This window comes from Oryza brachyantha, chromosome 1 (genome assembly GCF_000231095.2).
Source record: "Oryza brachyantha chromosome 1, ObraRS2, whole genome shotgun sequence".
NCBI lineage: Eukaryota > Viridiplantae > Streptophyta > Magnoliopsida > Poales > Poaceae > Oryza > Oryza brachyantha.
In genome coordinates, this window is record NC_023163.2 from 21,900,874 (window position 1) to 21,919,343 (window position 18,470).

General features: G+C 45.9%; 1 pseudogene; it reads left to right on the plus strand.

The window, feature by feature from the left end:
- The first annotated feature begins 12,543 nt into the window (after positions 1-12,543).
- On the plus strand, positions 12,544-16,952 carry LOC102710654 (annotated as a pseudogene).
- The last annotated feature ends 1,518 nt before the right edge of the window (positions 16,953-18,470 follow it).

Sequence of the window (18,470 nt, forward strand, 5' to 3'; positions counted from 1 at the left end):
GGGTAATCCTTATTATTATGCCGTTGATTATCCAACTTTATTCATGTTAGACCAGGGGTAACTTGACTAGAGTTAGGCCTAGGTTAATGCTTAGCCGTGCTTAGATCAAGCAGCTCATGGGATTATTTAATAATCATGATTAGCTCAGAATAGCTGTAATAATGATTCATTACCCGGTTCGGGTTAATGGCAACTAAAATATTGCTAATGGTGGGCTGTGGGTGCACAGTTTTGAGAGTCGCACCCATGGCAATTAAGAACCGGTTCACATGAAACCCTGGAAGTAATTAAGTGCTAACCACATGTCGAATGGATAAGGTGGGATCTAGAGCATGGCTTCGAACTATTTGATGTACCAAGGCAAGGGTAGGCGTGATGGAGTATGGACGGGTAATCGTTGTGTAACGAAAGTCTCTGCTGCTTCCGGATCTACCAAGGCACAAGAGGGGACTGCTCGACTTGGTGTAAAGGAGGGGGTGAAACCTGAAGTGTGGTACGATTAAATAGGAAGGGTTATGTGACGGGTCCTATCACGGTCTCCTTTCCAGTATGTCATGGTGGTATATCGGCGCACGCTCAAGTGCAATGGAGTCGTGTCTTGTGGGTACAGTAGTACACCTCTGATCAGAGTATAACCTATTCGAATAGTCGTGCCCACGGTTATGGGCGAACTCCCAGCTTCACTGTGATTAGTGAACCTTTAATGACTTGGGTAAACTGGTTTTCACTTGGGACTACTGCAACGTGGTGTAACGTTGAGTAGTGGTTGGTCTGTCGCAACGTGGTATTTTACAATTGTTATTTACGTATCCTTTAACGTATTTAATTACCTTTATTCGGTTTAATCTCTGTTATTTATTTAAGTGCTGCTTTATTGCAACTAACCCTAAGCCTGTCCTTGATGATCTTTATGCATCATTTATTGCCCTCTTTTCCGTGCTACTTGTTGAGTACGGTGGTTTGTACTTAGCCTTGCTCAATTTCCCCCTCCAGAGCTAGAAGTTGAGTCCGATGGAGGAGACTCTCAGGAGTAAGCTGGCCTACCGTTGAAGCTTTGCCTGTGGACTGGAGCCGTACCCCTGGAGCTAGTCTACCTTTCTTTCCGCTGCATTTTCGTTATAATAAGTGTTATTCTCAGTTGTTTCTAAGAACGATGGTTATGTAATCAACATTGTCTATTTGTGTACCCTGGCTGGTCCTGGACAGGGATTTTGATACACAATTAAGTTCAGAAATTCGTGTGAGGAATTTCTGGGCATGACAAGTTGGTATCAGAGCCTCCTTTGACCGTAGGATCAGCCCAATAGAAACCCTAAGAGCCCTCTGCTTTTCATGTTTATGCATTGTTTGTGAAAGTTAGAGTGCTTTAAAAATGGGTTAGTGCTTTTCAAAAGCGTGAGTCATTTAAAAAGACAAAACCCCCTTTGGTTAAAAGCGTAAGTAAATTGATTTATGGGTAAAACTTTGTTTACTTTGTTTCTTTTATGATTTATTTATCTTGAAATGAAATTTTGCATCCATTGATTCCAAATCCTTGTTGTTCTTTAGATGGCCAACCACCCCTTGTTTCACCGTGGACTTGGAATGGCTAGATTTGTGGCAGAGTTGGCAAAAGTGTCTTTCACGGCAGGATACCCCTATGAGCCAGAGTACACCACAATCCACCCTCTCGAAGGCGAGTTTCCCCACCGTGTCAGGTTGGAGCTACACGAAATCCTCGATTACCTTCCTAACATGGAAGCAGAAGGAGCTGGAGGCTCACATGAGCATGCCTGCCAGGAGGCCGCCTACAGTCTGATGACAATGCTCAGGGCCAGGCATGACCTGACGTTCCGTCATTCGGCATACCGGTATCACCCTGGTCGTCGACCAGATGCATCACGACCTCCATGAAGCATCCAAGGCCTTGAACGACGCCAAGCTCACTCAGATTATCCGTCTACAGGATGAGATCGACTGCTTGAAGAAGGAGAATGCTAGACTCAAAGAACTCCCGGAGCCCGGTGGTGCGAGGCTTTGTCTCACAGCAAGGAAGCGAACCCGCGGGCCACCAAGAGTTCAGTCTTACCCTGGTGCCCCGGATGAACCAAGACCGCTGATGCAGATGGTGCCGACGTCCCCAACCCCTGTGCCCGAGGAAGGTGTCTCCCCCTTCAACACTGCGAGGAACCGCAATGGCACCGTCACAGTCTCTAGTAGCAGTGAGTCCACTTCTGCTGAAGATGAAGACGGTCTCCCCAACAACTCTAGAAGCAAGTGGATGAACAGTTTCAGAAAGGTTACATCCGACCGAGTACCTCGCCTTAGGGTGCTCCGGTTATCTTTGTTCAGAAGAAGGACAAAACTAAGAGAATGTGTGTAGACTATCGTGCTTTGAACGATGTCACCATCAAGAATAAGTATCCTCTGCCAAGGATTGATGATCTGTTTGATCAGTTGAAGGGAGCCAAAGTTTTCTCCAAGATCGATTTGAGATCAGGGTATCACCAGTTGAGAATTCGGGAAGAAGATATTCCCAAGACAGCATTCACTACTCGCTACGGCTTGTATGAATGTACGGTAATGTCGTTTGGACTTACTAATGCCCCGGCATTCTTTATGAATCTCATGAATAAGGTGTTCATGGAATATCTGGATAAGTTTGTGGTTATCTTCATTGATGACATTCTTATCTACTCCAAGTCAGAAGAAGAGCACAACCAACATTTGTGGATCGTGCTAGAGAAGCTAAGAGAACACTAGTTGTATGCCAAGTTCAGCAAGTGTGATTTCTGGCTTCGTGAAGTGAAGTTTCTCGGTCATGTGATCAATGCTCAAGGTGTAGCAGTAGACCCCAGCAATGTGGAGTCAGTAACAAAGTGGACGCCACCTAAGACAGTCTCCCAAATCAGGAGTTTCTTAGGACTTGCGGGCTATTACCGCCGGTTCATTGGAAATTTCTCAAAGATAGCGAAGCCAATGACACAGTTGTTGAAAAAGGAAGAGAAGTTCAGATGGTCTATCGAGTGCGACAAGAGTTTTGAAGAGTTCAAGCAAAGATTGGTGTCAGCACCCGTGTTGATTTTGCCAGATCAAACGAAAGACTTCTAGGTTTACTGTGATGCCTCCAGATCAGGACTTGGATGTGTACTGATGCAAGAAGGAAAGGTGGTTGCTTATGCTTCTCGTCAGTTGAGACCACATGAGGGTAACTACCCGACTCATGATTTGGAACTAGCAGCCGTAGTGCATGCCCTAAAGATCTAGCGACACTACTTAATTAGCAACAGGTGTGAAGTGTATACGGACCATAAGAGCTTAAAGTATATCTTTACACAACCGAATCTGAATCTCCGCCAGCGAAGATGGTTGGAATTAATCAAGAATTATGATTTAAGTATCCATTATCACCCGGGCAAAGCAAATGTGGTTGCAGATGCTTTAAGCCGGAAGAATTACTGCAATGTCTTGGTAGCAACGGAAGTTTGCGAGCAGTTGTAGCAAGAGTTTGAACGACTAAATTTAGGCATAGTCGAACAAGGTTTTATGGCAGCCCTAGAGACGCAACCAACTTTGGTGGATCAAGTTCGTCAAGCCCAAGCAATTGACCCGGAGATAGCTGAACTAAAGAAAAATATGCGGTTGGTAAAGCTTGAGATTTTTCAGAAGATGAACATGGAACAATCTGGATGGGAAACAGGTTGTGTGTACCGGATAACAAGGAGCTAAAGGAGTTGATACTTCAAGAGGCTCATCAAACCCAGTACTCTATTCACCCTGGGAGTACCAAAATGTATCAGGATTTCAAGGAAAAGTTTTGGTGGGTTAGTATGAAGATAGAAGTTGAAGAATATGTCGCCTTGTGCGATGTCTGTCAACGAGTCAAAGCAGAACACCAAAGGCCAGCAGGACTGTTGTAGCCTCTTTAGATTCTAGAATGGAAATGGGAAGAAATCGGGATGGATTTCATCACTGGTTTACCGAGGACTGCTGCCGGTCATGACTCGATCTGGGTAATCGTTGATCGATTGACGAAGATCGCCCATTTCATACCAGTTCACACCACCTACTCAGGGAAGAGACTAGCTGAGATTTATTTGGCTAGGATCATGTGTCTACATGGAGTACCTAAAAAGATTGTTTCTGACCGAGGAAGTCAGTTTACTTCGAAATTTTGGCAGAAGCTATAGGAAGAATTGGGAACCCGACTGAATTTCAATACAGCTTATCTTCCGCAAACAGATGGTCAGACGAAAAGGGTAAACCAGATTCTTGAAGACATGCTCATAGCGTGCGCTCTCGACTTTGGTGGAACTTGGGATAAGAATTTGCCATATGCAGAGCTCTCATACAACAACAATTATCAAGCCAGTTTGCAGATGGCACCTTTTGAAGCTTTGTATGGTCGGAAGTGTCGTATACCCCTCTTCTGGGATCAAACCGGAGAACGTCAAGTTTTTGGGACTGAAGTTTTAAGTCAGGCGGAAGAAAAAGTCAGAATAATCCGTGAAAGGTTGAAGATAGCTCAAACCAGACAGAAGAGTTATCCGGATAATCGTCGAAGGGACTTAGCCTTTGAAGCAGGAGACTATGTGTACCTTCGCGTCACACCTTTGCGAGGAGTACACCGGTTTCAAACCAAAGGAAAGTTGGCACCATGGTTTGTGGGACCATACCGAATAGTGGAACACAGGGGAGAAGTTGTGTATCAGTTAGAACTCCCTGCTAACATGGCCGGAATCCATGACGTGTTCCATGTGTCGCAGCTCAAGAAGTGCCTCTGTGTGCCTGAAGAACAGACCAACTCCGAGCACATCGATTTACAGGAAGATCTGACTTATGTGGAGAAATCAGCACGGGTTCTAGAAACCAGTGAAAGGAAGACTTGGAACCGTGTGATCAGATTCTGCAGAGTTCAGTGGAGTCACTACTCAGAAGAAGAAGCGACATGGGAAAAAGAAGATGAGATCAAGGCCGCCCATCCGCACCACTTCGCTAGCGCCTCCGAATCTCGGGGTCGAGATTCCATTTAAGGGGGTTGGTTTGTCACACCCGAAGTTTTATCCCAAGCCTAAATTCGTAAAGGATATTCGTAAATAATAATTGGCTTAATTAACTCAGGAAAAATCCCTCTAAAGAAATTAATTTAATTAAATCGTGGTTCGCAAATCGATTAACTGGATTTAAACTCAAATTGAAGAAGTATAAAATTTGGCCAAACAAATTAATTTAAAACTCGGCAAAAGTGGGGCTTTCCTTTTTTCCTCCTTTTTCTTTTTTCCCTTCCTTCCCAAATTGGGCCGAAGTCCAATTTTCCTCCCTCCTTTCTTTTTCCTTTTTCCCCATTTCCCTCTCCCAGCCCGGTCCGGCCGAGCCGGCCCGCTTCCTCCTCCTCCCCGCGCCGCGCGCACCTTCCCCATGCAGCCAAGCCAAGCCGTCTCGGCCTAGCTGCCGGCCCGCTCGCCCTCACACCCACGTCGCCGAAGTCTGGCTTTCCTCCTTCTCGGCCGAACCCGAGCCCGCGCCGGAGCCGTCACCGACCCCAACAGCCGCCGCCCGCCACGCCCGCGTGCGTGACTCAGTCTCCACCGGCCGCCCCGCCCTTGCCGGCACTTTCCCCTATAAATCACGTCGTCCGCGCGCCACCGCCACTTTTCCCCGTCTGCCCAAGCTCTGTCGCCGCCGCGCCCTCCTCCTTCGCCGCCGCATCCGATCCCGCCGTCGAGCACTGCTCGCCGTCGCCCGTCCGCGTCGCCACCTCCGCCTCGACCTTGCCAACTCTCTATCGGCCTTCGTCGCCGCCAGTGGGCACCCGAGCGCCCTCGCCGCCTCTTCGTCCCTGTCGCCGTCGCGCCCGACCTCGTCGTCCGCGCGCCGCCGACCGCGCTCCGGACGTCGCCGCCACCTCTCCGCTCACCGTCGCCCGTTCCCGGTCGTCGCCGACCTCGCCGCCACTTCCCCCGTCGCCGGTGAGCGCCTCCATCTTCCCCTCTCCCTCTCCCTTCCTTCCGCCGTCGTCGTCGGTACGCCTGTGCCGTTGCCTCGCGCCGGAAGCCGCCTGCCGCTGCCGCCAAGTGGCTGCCCGACGTCGTCGTCGCCTCGCGGCCGCCGTGTCATCGCCACCTCGCGACGCCACCGCCCTCCGCTGCCGCACGCCGTCGCCATCTCGGCCGCCCATCGCCATCGTCTTCCTCCCCGCGCTGGAGCCGCCTCCGGGCCATCTCCGCGTCACCTCGCGCTGCCCTCCCCTCCGCGGGCGCGTCGCCGCTCCTCCACGTCGGTGCGCACCGCCGAGGCCGCCGCGCCCCGCCGCCAGTTGCCGCCGCCGAACGCTGCCGGTCGCCATCTCTCTCTCCTCCCCTGTTTTCCTTCCCCCCCCGACGGGTGGACCCCACCCGTTAGCCTCTCCGTCTCTCTCTCGCCTCCCCGGGCCCACTCGTGAGTCGGCGCCACCTCTTCCTCTCTCTTCCCCGGGCCCGCACGTCATCCTCCCCTCACCCCTCCCTCTCACTGCTTGTGGGGCCCACTTGTCGGCGCCGCCCTCCGCTCCCTTCGCTGACGTCAGCAGCCCCATTAATTGCGCAATAATCGATTTAGGACTTTTTTGTTTAGTTGAAAACCCAGAAAACTTGTAAAATTCATAAGTAATTCATCTAGTCTCCGTTTAGGCCCATTCAAATTTTATTAAATTCATAAAATTGTCAAGAATCCATTAAAATACTTTCTTTTGCTGTTTCAGTAGAGTTTGTACCTGTTTTATTTATTTTTGTGCTTTGTCGCTTAGATTCGGACCCCACCGAAGAGTCGATTTACTTCGAGATCGTCGTCGAAGTACCCCAGGGGCCAGAGCAAGGCAAGTGGCACTCATCTTTGATCATATTGAACCTACTATTGCAAATTCCCCGCTTTATTTATTTAAATATGCATTGTTTTAGTTAAAGTATTTACTGTATTTATTTCTCGGGTAATCCTTATTATTATGCCGTTGATTATCCAACTTTATTCATGCTAGACCAGGGGTAACTTGACTAGAGTTAGGCCTAGGTTAATGCTTAGCCGTGCTTAGATCAAGTAGCTTATGGTATCATTTAATAATCATGATTAGCTCAGAATAGCTGTAATAATGATTCATTACCCGGTTCGGGTTAATGGCAACTAAAATATTGTTAATGGTGGGCTGTGAGTGCACGGTTTTGAGAGTCGCACCCATAGCAATTAAGGACCGGTTCACGGGAAGGGTAGGCGTGATGGAGTATGGACGGGCAATCGTTGTGTAACGAAAGCCTCTGCTGCTTCCGGATCTACCAAGGCACAAGAGGGGACTGCTCGACTTGGTGTAAAGGAGGGGATGAAACCTGAAGTGCGGTACGATTAAATAGGAATGGTTATGTGACGAGTCCTATCACGGTCTCCTTTCCGGTATGCCATGGTGGTTTGTCGGCGCACGTTCAAGTGTAGTGGAGTCGTGTCTTGTGGGTACAGTAGTACACCTCTAATCAGAGTATAACCTATTCGAATAGTCGTGCCCACGGTTACGGGCGAACTCCCAGCTTCACTGTGATTAGTGAACCTTTAATGACTTGGGTAAACTGGTTTTTACTTGGGACTACTACAACATGGTGTAACGTTGAGTAGTCGTTGGACCTGTCGAAACGTGGTGTAACATTGGACAGTGTTGTGGTATTTTACAACTGTTATTTACTTATCCTTTTAACGTATTTAATTACTTTTATTCGGTTTAATCTCTATTATTTATTTAAGTGCTGCTTTATTGCAACTAACCCTAAGCCTGTCCTTGATGATCCTTATGTATCATTTATTACCCTCTTTCCCGTGCTACTTGTTGAGTACGGTGGTTTGTACTCAGCCTTGCTCAATTTCCCCCTCCAGAGCTAGAAGTTGAGTCCGATGGAGAAGACTCTCAGGAGTAAGCTGGCCTACCGTTGAAGCTTTGCCTGTGGACTGGAGCCTTATCCGCTGGAGCTAGTCTACCTTCCTTTCCACTGCATTTTCATTAGAATAAGTGTTATTCTCTGTTGTTTCTAAGAATGATGGTTATGTAATCAACATTGTCTGTTTGTGTACCCTGACTGGTCCTGGACAGGAATTTTAATACACAATTAAGTTCAGAAATTCGTGTGAAGAATTTCTGGGCGTGACACACATCGAGCACTTGGAGATCGACTCCAGTGTTACGTCTTTAAGCTTATTAATCGTGAAGGTCATCCTCCTTGCTAGCTAGGTGTCACCCGCGAGCATTCGATCGTTGTGGATAGCCTAAGAGAGTTTATACGATTTCCTCTAAAGTCCACAAGGGAAAGATGTAACTTTAGTAGAAACTAAGCTCGGACTTGGAGGTTTCTAGGTCAATCAATCTTCATCAGATGCAATAGATGGTTGCCCTTCTGTGGAGTCGGTGGTTGCTTAGGAACGACTTTGCCTTGGTAGAAATTTGAAGGCATAGGCTTCTTCTACGGTGCGATCTTGGTGAGGCTTGGGATTGAGTGAGGTCCAACTCATTGGAGTCTCTCAATGGAGAGTAGGATCTCTAGGATCCGAACGTCGATTAAAAAGCACGTCCCTATCATCTTTCTTGCATTTATCCTTGTGACTTCCTTACTTGTTCGTGTTTCTGCTTATACCATGTTGTTCATTTTCCTTGGCTCATTCTTGATGTGATTGTTGCCTTCGTTGCATTCCTCTTGAGGGGCTAAACCTAGAGATCTGAAGTTCCTATCAATCTCTTTTGTGTGAAAGAAAAGATTGGTAAGTTCTCAATAGTAATTTAATTCCAGTACTATGTTTTTCAGGTATATCTATTTGCCCACTCTAGATGGCTTGAAGGTCCTTTCATTTTTGGAGGAAATTTGTAGTTATGAATCATTTGGAAAAAATATATGGGCTCAATTGGGAGAAAAATGAGCCCTTTGAAATCCTTGTGAATTAGGAATTCCAGGGAAAATCTAGCATAACCTCAACCTATAAAGAACTTCTGTTCATGTCACTTTATCTCCAAATTATTGCACTATTTTCCTTCGAAGCATCCAAACGATGTGATTGAGCAGTTCCTATGTTTTCTTGACATTCCTTATCAAGTTGGCATACCACCTAGTTTACGTGTTTTCTAAATCATGCAGTGTAAATGAGCCTGAGCATTAAGTTATCGGAATATAAATGGTACTTCATTCATTTTGTATTATAAGGTATTTTAATTTTACCTAGATTTATTCATTGATCAATGTATATGATTATATATGTGTGCACGCGTACACATCCATATAAATATAGATCACACTAGAAAGTTTTATGTTATGAAACATTAGGAGCATAGTGCTAGAGAAAAAGGGAAGATCCCCTCGTTAACTATTCCTCTTACTATGCTTAGGTCACGATCTAAGAGATATGCACCGCTCTAGATCCTCTATTTATACCATATTACATGACCTAAAATCCACTAAGCTATACACTTCTGGGCATTATTCATATATTGGTCACTCCAATCAGGAGGGCAAATAGTTTATCAGTCTGCAGCGGATCTCCAAATCCTGTCACCTGATTTCAATAAATAAACTCGAGTCAATTCCCAGCAAATTAACAAAGCTCACAAGCATGCTATCTCAGATTTCATATCGTGTTCTTATTGTTATTTAGAACAAAAGTTCAGGGCTGATAGCTGGCCACGTCCAACTATAATTAATATATTTAGTTTACCTGCATTATCTTACTGTTCATGCATTACTGGTGAGCATATACTTTTCTTGGTTGCTTAACAGAGAAAAACAAATTACTCAATCACTAACCATAGACATCATTTCCTTAATTAATTCTGATTCAGTTCAGCAACTTCTCTTAGTAAGGAGCTTCTAAACTCAGGAACAACATACTCCTAGCAATTAAAATTACTGCCTTCCGTTTTGGAAAAAAAAAATTCATAGTGTTTGGTTCATGGCCACAACTTGTCACATCTAAGGTGTGATAAATTTGGTAGTTGTTTGATCACAGCTACAATCATAATAAGATTCTCTCTTCTAGTAAACTAGACTGGATCTTATATATCCTCTTCATATTTTTTTTATACCACACCGTTGACTTTTACATCTACGTTTAACCGTTCGTCTTGTTCAAAATTTATATCTAAATATATAAAATTATAAAGCATACTTAAATTTTCTATAATAATAAATCATATTATAAAAATAAATAATAATTATATATTTTTTGAATAAGACGAAAGGTTAAACATGGACCTGAAAATAAACAGCGTCATATAAAAAATACGAGAGTATTAGTGAAAAAAAGTATGGCAATATTTTATTAGCCTTGTCGTAGTGTGGCTAAAAATTTAATAATTTAATAATCTTAATTTGGTTTGTATCCGTACATGATAACAAAGCGGGACCAATAACCAAACACCCCTTCACCCTCTCTAGCCGCTTCTGAATACAGCTTTGGAAAAACTACAACTACTGTGGTCTTGCTTAGGTGCAAGTCGAAGCCTCCTATCGTTTCGCAGCTGTAGCTGCTTATAAGTTAAAATTTTAATTTTAGAATTTAATTTTGGATTTAATTTTATGATTTTTTTATCATAGTTTGTTTTACGCATTTTGTTTTTAGTCGCTATTGACATATATATAAAAGTTTTATCTGAAAATTATTTTTTATTTATAAAAACGTATTTTCGCTTATTTGTATAGAAAGCGAAATGATGGGAGCCGAAGTTTCTGCACACTGCTGACCCTGAAAAAGGCCCGTAGTGTGTTCATGAGTTAACTCATGTCATACGTTGTTGTTACCCTTTCGTTGTTGCGGTAATCCTGAGCAGCTAGCTGCTTTGCATGATGCGCACGCAAGTGGACGGAGCCATTAATCTGGCAAGCACTGACTTAGCTGCTGCTGCTTGCTAGGTTATCCAACGTGATTACTCCCTCCGTTCCAAAATAAATCGATCACTCCCAACGTGATTACTTTTTATCTATAATATTTGACTCTTCGTCTTATTTAAATTTTCTTATGATTAATATTTTTATTTTTATTAAATAATAAATCATGAATAGTATTTTACGTGTGACTATTTTTTAAAACTTCTTAAAAATTTTTTAATAAAATGAATGGTCAAACGTTGGACACAGATGATCAAAAATTTGATTTATTTTGGGACAGAGTGAGTACCTGAGCTCGTGCTCGTCCCTATGAAGATAATAAACTTTAAGCACCGTGCAGTGAGTACCTGAGCTCGTGCTCGTCCCTATGAAGATAATAAACTTTAAGCACCGTGCAGTGTTGACCTTGAAGTCTATAAATTGTATACATGTACACCATGCCACTGTAGAACCCGATCAAGCTGCGTAGCAGATCAACCAGATCACCAGAATGAGGGGACGATCCCGAGTATTCTTTCTCATCGCCTTGGTGCTCCTCCTCACACTGCATACGCCGTCGTTGGCTGCCACAAAGGCAATGCTCCTGCACTTCTCGCTCTTACCCTCTCTTGAACTATGCATTATACACGGGAAAGTCATTTTGCCCATTAAGTTGGTATCCCTCCAATACTGTTCCTTCTGTTATTTTTATTAGCATCCCGCACCTCTTTGCGGTCCGCGGGCCGCCTGTTCTGTTCCTTCTTTTGGCTCTAGACGCTGTGTACTTTACTACGGTTTAAATTTAAATTCAGCTGGGGAATCTCTCTTCTCCGGTGACCTTTAAAAAAAAGTTAATGTCCCTCCATCTTTTGCACATAATCTCAAAATGGTTATAACAATTTTTTTAAAAGATGCCCTTTTCAACACGCATGTATATGTTTTTTTCCTTTGAGGATGCATTTGTTTCTAGCATATTATTCAAATACTAGTTAATATTTGTTTTTTAAAAGGATAATATATCATTACCATTCAAATACGCAAGTTTAAACTCACCCTATGCAAATAGAAACATAAATAACATGTATATGATACGTGTGCAGTCATATAGACTTATACATACGTGAACTGATATTAAAATTTGCTACACCCGTTCAATGAAAACTTTATTTTTAGCTATCCTTATTTATCCAACCAGACTTTATTCTTAAAACAATTCTTGCATTGTAGTTTGGTAACGTCGAGGACAAATCCATTGATTTTTTTTAAAAAAAAGGACATGTGTATTGAGATTTTGAGAAAGCAAATGGCACTTACTTATTATAGATTTGTATTGGTTTATGAGATGTAGGTTAAAAGTGAATTTTTGGGGGATAGAAGGAGTGTATCACATATTGATCATTGTTTTGAAAAAAATCACAGTTATTTAGATGATATTTGCTCCGGTCCAACAAAAAGTAGCTTAAGATACCAAATCATTTCTCATCATTAGATCTAGCTGAGTAGGATGTGTGTTGTTAGATCTAACGATCGGAAACGATTTGGTACCATGAGATCCCGGTATCTCGAGATAGTTTTGTCGTTGGAATGTAAAATTACTCTATTTGGATAGCCACGAGGGGACATGCAAAATGTCTTTCCCACATGCACAGCAAGTCAGCAAGTATGTAATTGCGATTAAATGTTCTATATTGACGATCTCTGATCCATGCAGACTTATGTGATCGTTTTCAAGGACGTCCCGGCCTCTCCTTCTGGTCTTCTCGCTACGGTCGTCACCAGGTACTAGAAAATACTAGCGTGGCCGTTATAGACGTCGGCACTAGCCAGGCAACTAATGTTCCAATTACTGTGTCGAAAAAAAAATCTGCAGCTTTCAGTTACTGTACGTCTTGAGCCCCATCAACGTGATCGTGGTGCAGATCGACGAGATTTTCACAGGACCCATCAAACGTACGCGCTATATATCCCCCGTAAACCGGACGGTGATCTTGATGTAGTTCGTTTTCCCCTGGAAATGGTAGTTCGTATCCGTCGCTGACGAGGGTTTTCGCGTACTCATGATGGGTGGGTGCAGAGCTGCCCGGGGTGCTGGCCGTGATCCCCGACGTCCTCCACAAGCTCCACACGACGCGTTCGTGGGAATTCCTCGGGCTGGAGCAGAACGGCACGGCCACCGCCGCGTGGGAGGACGACGCGAAGTACGGTCAGGGCGCCATCATCGGCAACGTCGACACAGGTAAACCCGGCCCGCTGTTCTGGTTAGCATCGGTTGCACTTTCTACGGATTTTTTTTTATCGATATACACACGGCTGCTGGTTAATAATTAACTCGTTATTATTTAGGTCAAAAGTTTTGTCTAAAATACGTGGGTATTTTGTAACCGAAGAAGTAAAAAGAAACAAATAGAGACATGCATAATCCCTACTTACTATAAAGTTAATAATATTCTCTGCCACATCGCCTTAATTGTTTTTAGCCTTAGGATGATATATCAAGAGTGTAAATTAATCCACATCATTAATCTCAATTATTTTTAGCCTTAGAATGATACATCAAGGGTGTAAATTGCATCTCTTCACATCACCTCAATTGTTTTTAGTCTTTAGATGATTCATCAAGAGTGTAAATTACATCTCTCTCCCAAAATGCACACCATAAAATTCAAACATTTATAACCTATGGATAATTGATAAAAACATAAAAATATATCACATGAAAAAAATTGTATAATAGGTAAGAATTTTTTTAGAATTCATATCTACTATATTATCACACAGTTTCCTGTAGTAACGCGAGGGGTATCCATCTAGTTATTACATTTGTTAAAAGGTAGTGTTATCATATCTTTCCACCCAAAAAGCAAATAGATAGAAAAATGAATATCATTTTTGTTGAGTATTAAATTATCTAAATTAATTGAATTAGTTGTTTTTTGGGTACCCTTGTTTTTTTGGCCGGAGCATGAAAAAAAAACTATGGAACGCGGATTTGACCGGCCGGCATAGAGCATCACCAACGTGCGTCGTGTGCGTGCTTGCCGATGAGATGCGCGAAATTAGTAAAACAATCACCCCAGGATGATTCCCTCTTGAGGTTAACAAAAACAAATCCCAAGAATACCGGAACTGAAAAGATCAACTCAAACCTCGCAAAATGGTAGCATAGCATTGACATGCATGGGCACTGTTCGTCTGTTCCTACGCTGGATCACGCAGTATGGGTTCAGATATGCTGTCGTCGACCTAGCTGGCTAGCTGCTATACTGAAGTGCTGTGCACTATCCGGAACCTGTTCTAGTGTCCTGATTCATATTTTCTGCAAACGTTCAAATGAAGGCGTATGGCCGGAATCGGCGAGCTTCAAAGACGATGGCTATGCGCAGGTCCCGTTGTGGGGGCGCTACAAGTGCATCACCGGCAACGACACGACCTTCAAATGCAACAAGTAACACGATCAGCGTCCACAGCTTATTTGACTTCTCTTGGAAAGAGGTAATTAATCGTGTGACATTTCGTACGTGCAGCAAGCTGATCGCCGCGAGGTTCTTCAATCTCGGCTACCTAGCATCGAGCTTGCCGCAGGGAGGGCTGCCAGGGCAGGCGGCGGAGCTGTACTCGCCACGGGACTACATAGGGCACGGCACGCACACGCTGTCCACCGCCGGCGGCGGGTTCGTGCCGGACGCAAGCGTGTTCGGCCACGGGAGGGGCACGGCCAAGGGCGGCTCGCCGCTGGCGCGCGTCGCCGCCTACAAGGCGTGCTACTCCGGGGGCTGCTCCAGCGTGGACATCCTCGCGGCCATCGTCGCGGCGGTGGGCGACGGCGTGAACGTGCTCTCGCTCTCCCTCGGCGGGCCGGCCTCGGACTACCTCTCGGACCCCGTCGCCATCGGCACGTTCTACGCGGTCCAGAATGGCGTCACCGTCGTCTGCTCCGCCGGCAACTCTGGCCCGAAGCCGGGATCGGTCACCAACGTGGCTCCATGGATCCTTACTGTCGGCGCGAGCACCATGGACAGGGACTTCCCGGCTTATGTCACCTTCGGCGGCGACACCAGCAGCACGACCATCAAGGTTAATTTACACTCATTACAATACTATACATAATTACTTTTGCTCATGCCATTGGCAGTTTACAGGGGCAAAGCCTGTCAGACAGCACTCTCCCCGAAGGGCACCGGTACGAGATGATCAACGCGAAGAACGCCAACGCCGCAAACGGATCGGGCAACAACTCGTAAGAAATCAAATTCGACCACCACAACGTGTGATACTAGTACACCTACAGATATCATATGGACACCTACAGATCGATCGACGTTGCTTGCATTTCTGCGTGCAGGACTTTGTGCTTGCCGGGTTCCCTGGACCCCACCAAGGTGAGCCGCAAGTTGGTTGTGTGCACCAGAGGGGTGAACGCCAGAGCCGAGAAGGGGCTGGTGGTGAAGCAGGCCGGCGGTGTCGGCATGGTGCTCTGCAACGACGCCGGCAACGGGGAGGACGTCATCGCGGACCTCACGTCATCGCGGCGGCCCACGTCTCCTACTCCCAGTGCAGCAAGCTGCTCAACTACCTTGGGTCAACAGAGTAAACAAGCCGCTATTAGCAAGCATTTTTCCTGTTAGTACTGCTCAACAGTACATCTGGTAAGACTAATTCGTCTTTCATTCTGTTTATGTAGCAACCCGGTTGGTTACATCACAACATCGGGTGCCAGGCTTGGCGTAAAGCCAGCGCCGGTGATGGCGGCATTCTCGTCCCGTGGACCAAACCCGATAACTCCTCAGATCCTCAAGGTTGGCACAGACCGCACAATGCTCATCGTATTCATTCCTCCGTAAATCGTACAGATACTCGACAGAAAAAAACACGTATGCAGTATGCTAAGATAGTACGGAATAAGATATAACGTGGTTGTTCACTTGTTTGCAGCCTGACATCACCGCGCCAGGAGTAAGCGTGCTCGCAGCTTACAGCGAGGCTGTCTCACCGACGGACCTGCCTTTAGACGACCGCCGTGTCCCCTACAACATAGAGTCCGGCACCTCCATGTCGTGCCCCCACGTGTCGGGCATCGCCGGCCTGATAAAGACCAAGAACCCCAGCTGGACCCCCGCGATGATCAAGTCCGCGATCATGACCACCGGTGAGCTAGACTGCAGCTAGACAGATCGAACGATCGAGCCAGCGCAAGCACCCACAGAACTCTGTACGATCTCACGTCTTAACACCGTGTCACGCATGTTTGGGCACTGCAGCGATCACCGTGGACAACGACGGCAGCAAGGTCCGGGACGAGACCGGCGCGGCCGCGACGCCGTTCGCCTACGGGTCGGGCCACGTGAACGCCGTGCAGGCGCTGGACCCGGGCCTCGTGTACGACACCACGGCGGCCGACTACGCCAGCTTCCTCTGCTCGCTGCAGAGGCCGACGACCCAGCAGAGCGCGCTTCCGCTCCCGCTGCTCGTCAACGGCAAGCCGCTCGCGTGCAGCCAGGGCGAGCAGCACGGCCGCCCCGAGGACCTCAACTACCCGTCCATCGCCGTGCCCTGCCTGTCCGGCTCCGCGACGGTGAGGCGCCGGGTGAAGAACGTCGGCGCGGCGCCTTGCCTGTACGAGGTCAGCGTCACCGAGGCGCTGGCTGGGGTGAATGTCACGGTGGATCCGGGCGTGCTAAGCTTCGAGCACGTCGGGGAGGAGAAGGAGTTCACGGTGAGGCTGGAAGTGCAAGACGCCACGGCGGCCGCCAACTACGTGTTCGGGAGCATCGAGTGGTCGGAGGAGTCGGAGTCGGACCCGGACCGCAAGCATCGCGTGCGGAGCGCCATCGTTGCCAAGACAACCTGCGGGTAGCACGGGGTCATCGATATGATTCTTTTCGAGTTAGAAATGGAAACGGAATAACTCTGAGTTGTCACGCGAAGGTTCAACAGGTAGGAGACCTGACTAGAGAGCAGAGGATTAATTTCTTCACTTCCTATTGGCTGCACTGCATCCAAAAAGCCATTTGTTTGTGTTTATCTGGCAGACCAATGTGAGATCCAAATAGTTCTTCTAATTATATATTCGATGGTTAAATTTGTTTCGTGGTAGTCAAATGATGTAATCATCCGCGCTCATCCTTAAATATAAAAAACCTTTAAAATGATCACAGATATTAAAGAAGTAGGTGAAATTAAATAGAGTAATGTTGTGATTAGTTGATTCGATGAAAATAATTAGAGAATTAACAATAACTTTTGTAGCAAATTTAGAATACTATAAGTTGTATCTTTTGGTAGGTAGATTACTCTTCTATGCCGCTGTCCAGATCAAGCTAGGCGAAGGCAGCAGAAGCTAGAAGCTAGATGGATCTCTGTGGTGACGGAGAAGACAATGGTAGGATTGGTGACCAGCGTCACCTACATGAATGAGAAGTGGGCTACTGCTGCACTTTCAGCTTCTAGATCTAAGAAGTCGAGTGAGAATGGCATCGATGTTGGATTCTCTCCCCCTCTAGCTTTGCAAAAGCAGTAAGGAAGGTAACAGTCATTGATACTAGCAACGCTAGCGGCCTCCTCAAGTTTCTTCCTTGCCAGCATTTTGACCTTCCACGACATCACAACCTCCTAGAACTCCTATATAGTATTGGCCTATCGAGCTCTCACTCCCACTACAACCTTGTTGATTTCTCCCTTAACACTTTCTCTCTCTTTCCATCCTCAACAATCACTAGCCCCCCAATCGCAGTGTGTTCTATCTCACTGACCTTGGGCTTTGCGACACTCCACGACATGCTCTATTCCCCCACTCTCTCCTAGTCCCCCATGAAGCCATGTCAATCAGTCAAGGATAGTGAGGTGGTGGAAAAGAATGAGATCACTGATATTTTGGGCCACTATGTAGGATAAATACCAGGTCAAAAAGACACGCATGCGCAATATAGCATAAAACCATAGTCTAAACTACCAAGGGATTTTATTTTCCTTATTATTGATAGTTGGGATTAGGGATGGCCAATATCCATATCCAGTTTTCTGGTTAATAGACATGAGTGGAACTCATTCAATACGAGGGAGATAACGTAGACTTTTCCCAAGTGCAAACCATGCGGCCAAAACCATCATGCATTAGTGTGACACATGTCCTCGCGCACGATAGAACTAGCCTAAAATCACAAAAAAAAAACAATTGAGCCTACAACATATAGTGCTAGGTGGCATGAGTTGACCAACAAAATTGCAGAGGGTGGTTTCAGGCGACACATGGCAGATTGGAGGAGGAGCGCCACTTCGCTTGACCCCCTCTCTCTCACACACTCTCTGACACCCTACGGTAGTTACCACCAGTTGCTGGGGCACCACTTCGCCTGTCCATCTACACTACCCCACGTCATCGTAGTGGTTGGGGGCATGAGTTAGCGCAACGAGTCCGCTGGCCTCAGAAAAGAGTTGTCACGCTCTTATGACTCTGGTGACTTGCGACTACTCCACCTCTACATAACATTTCCTATAGACAACCTCCTTCATCTTTTTTAGATAATGGTTTATATTAAATCATTCTCTACATCCAAATAGATGTAAACAACCAAGATAAACATATAAGAGTACTTAGACTCACACCCTCACAAAAAGGACTCAACAACCCTCGGC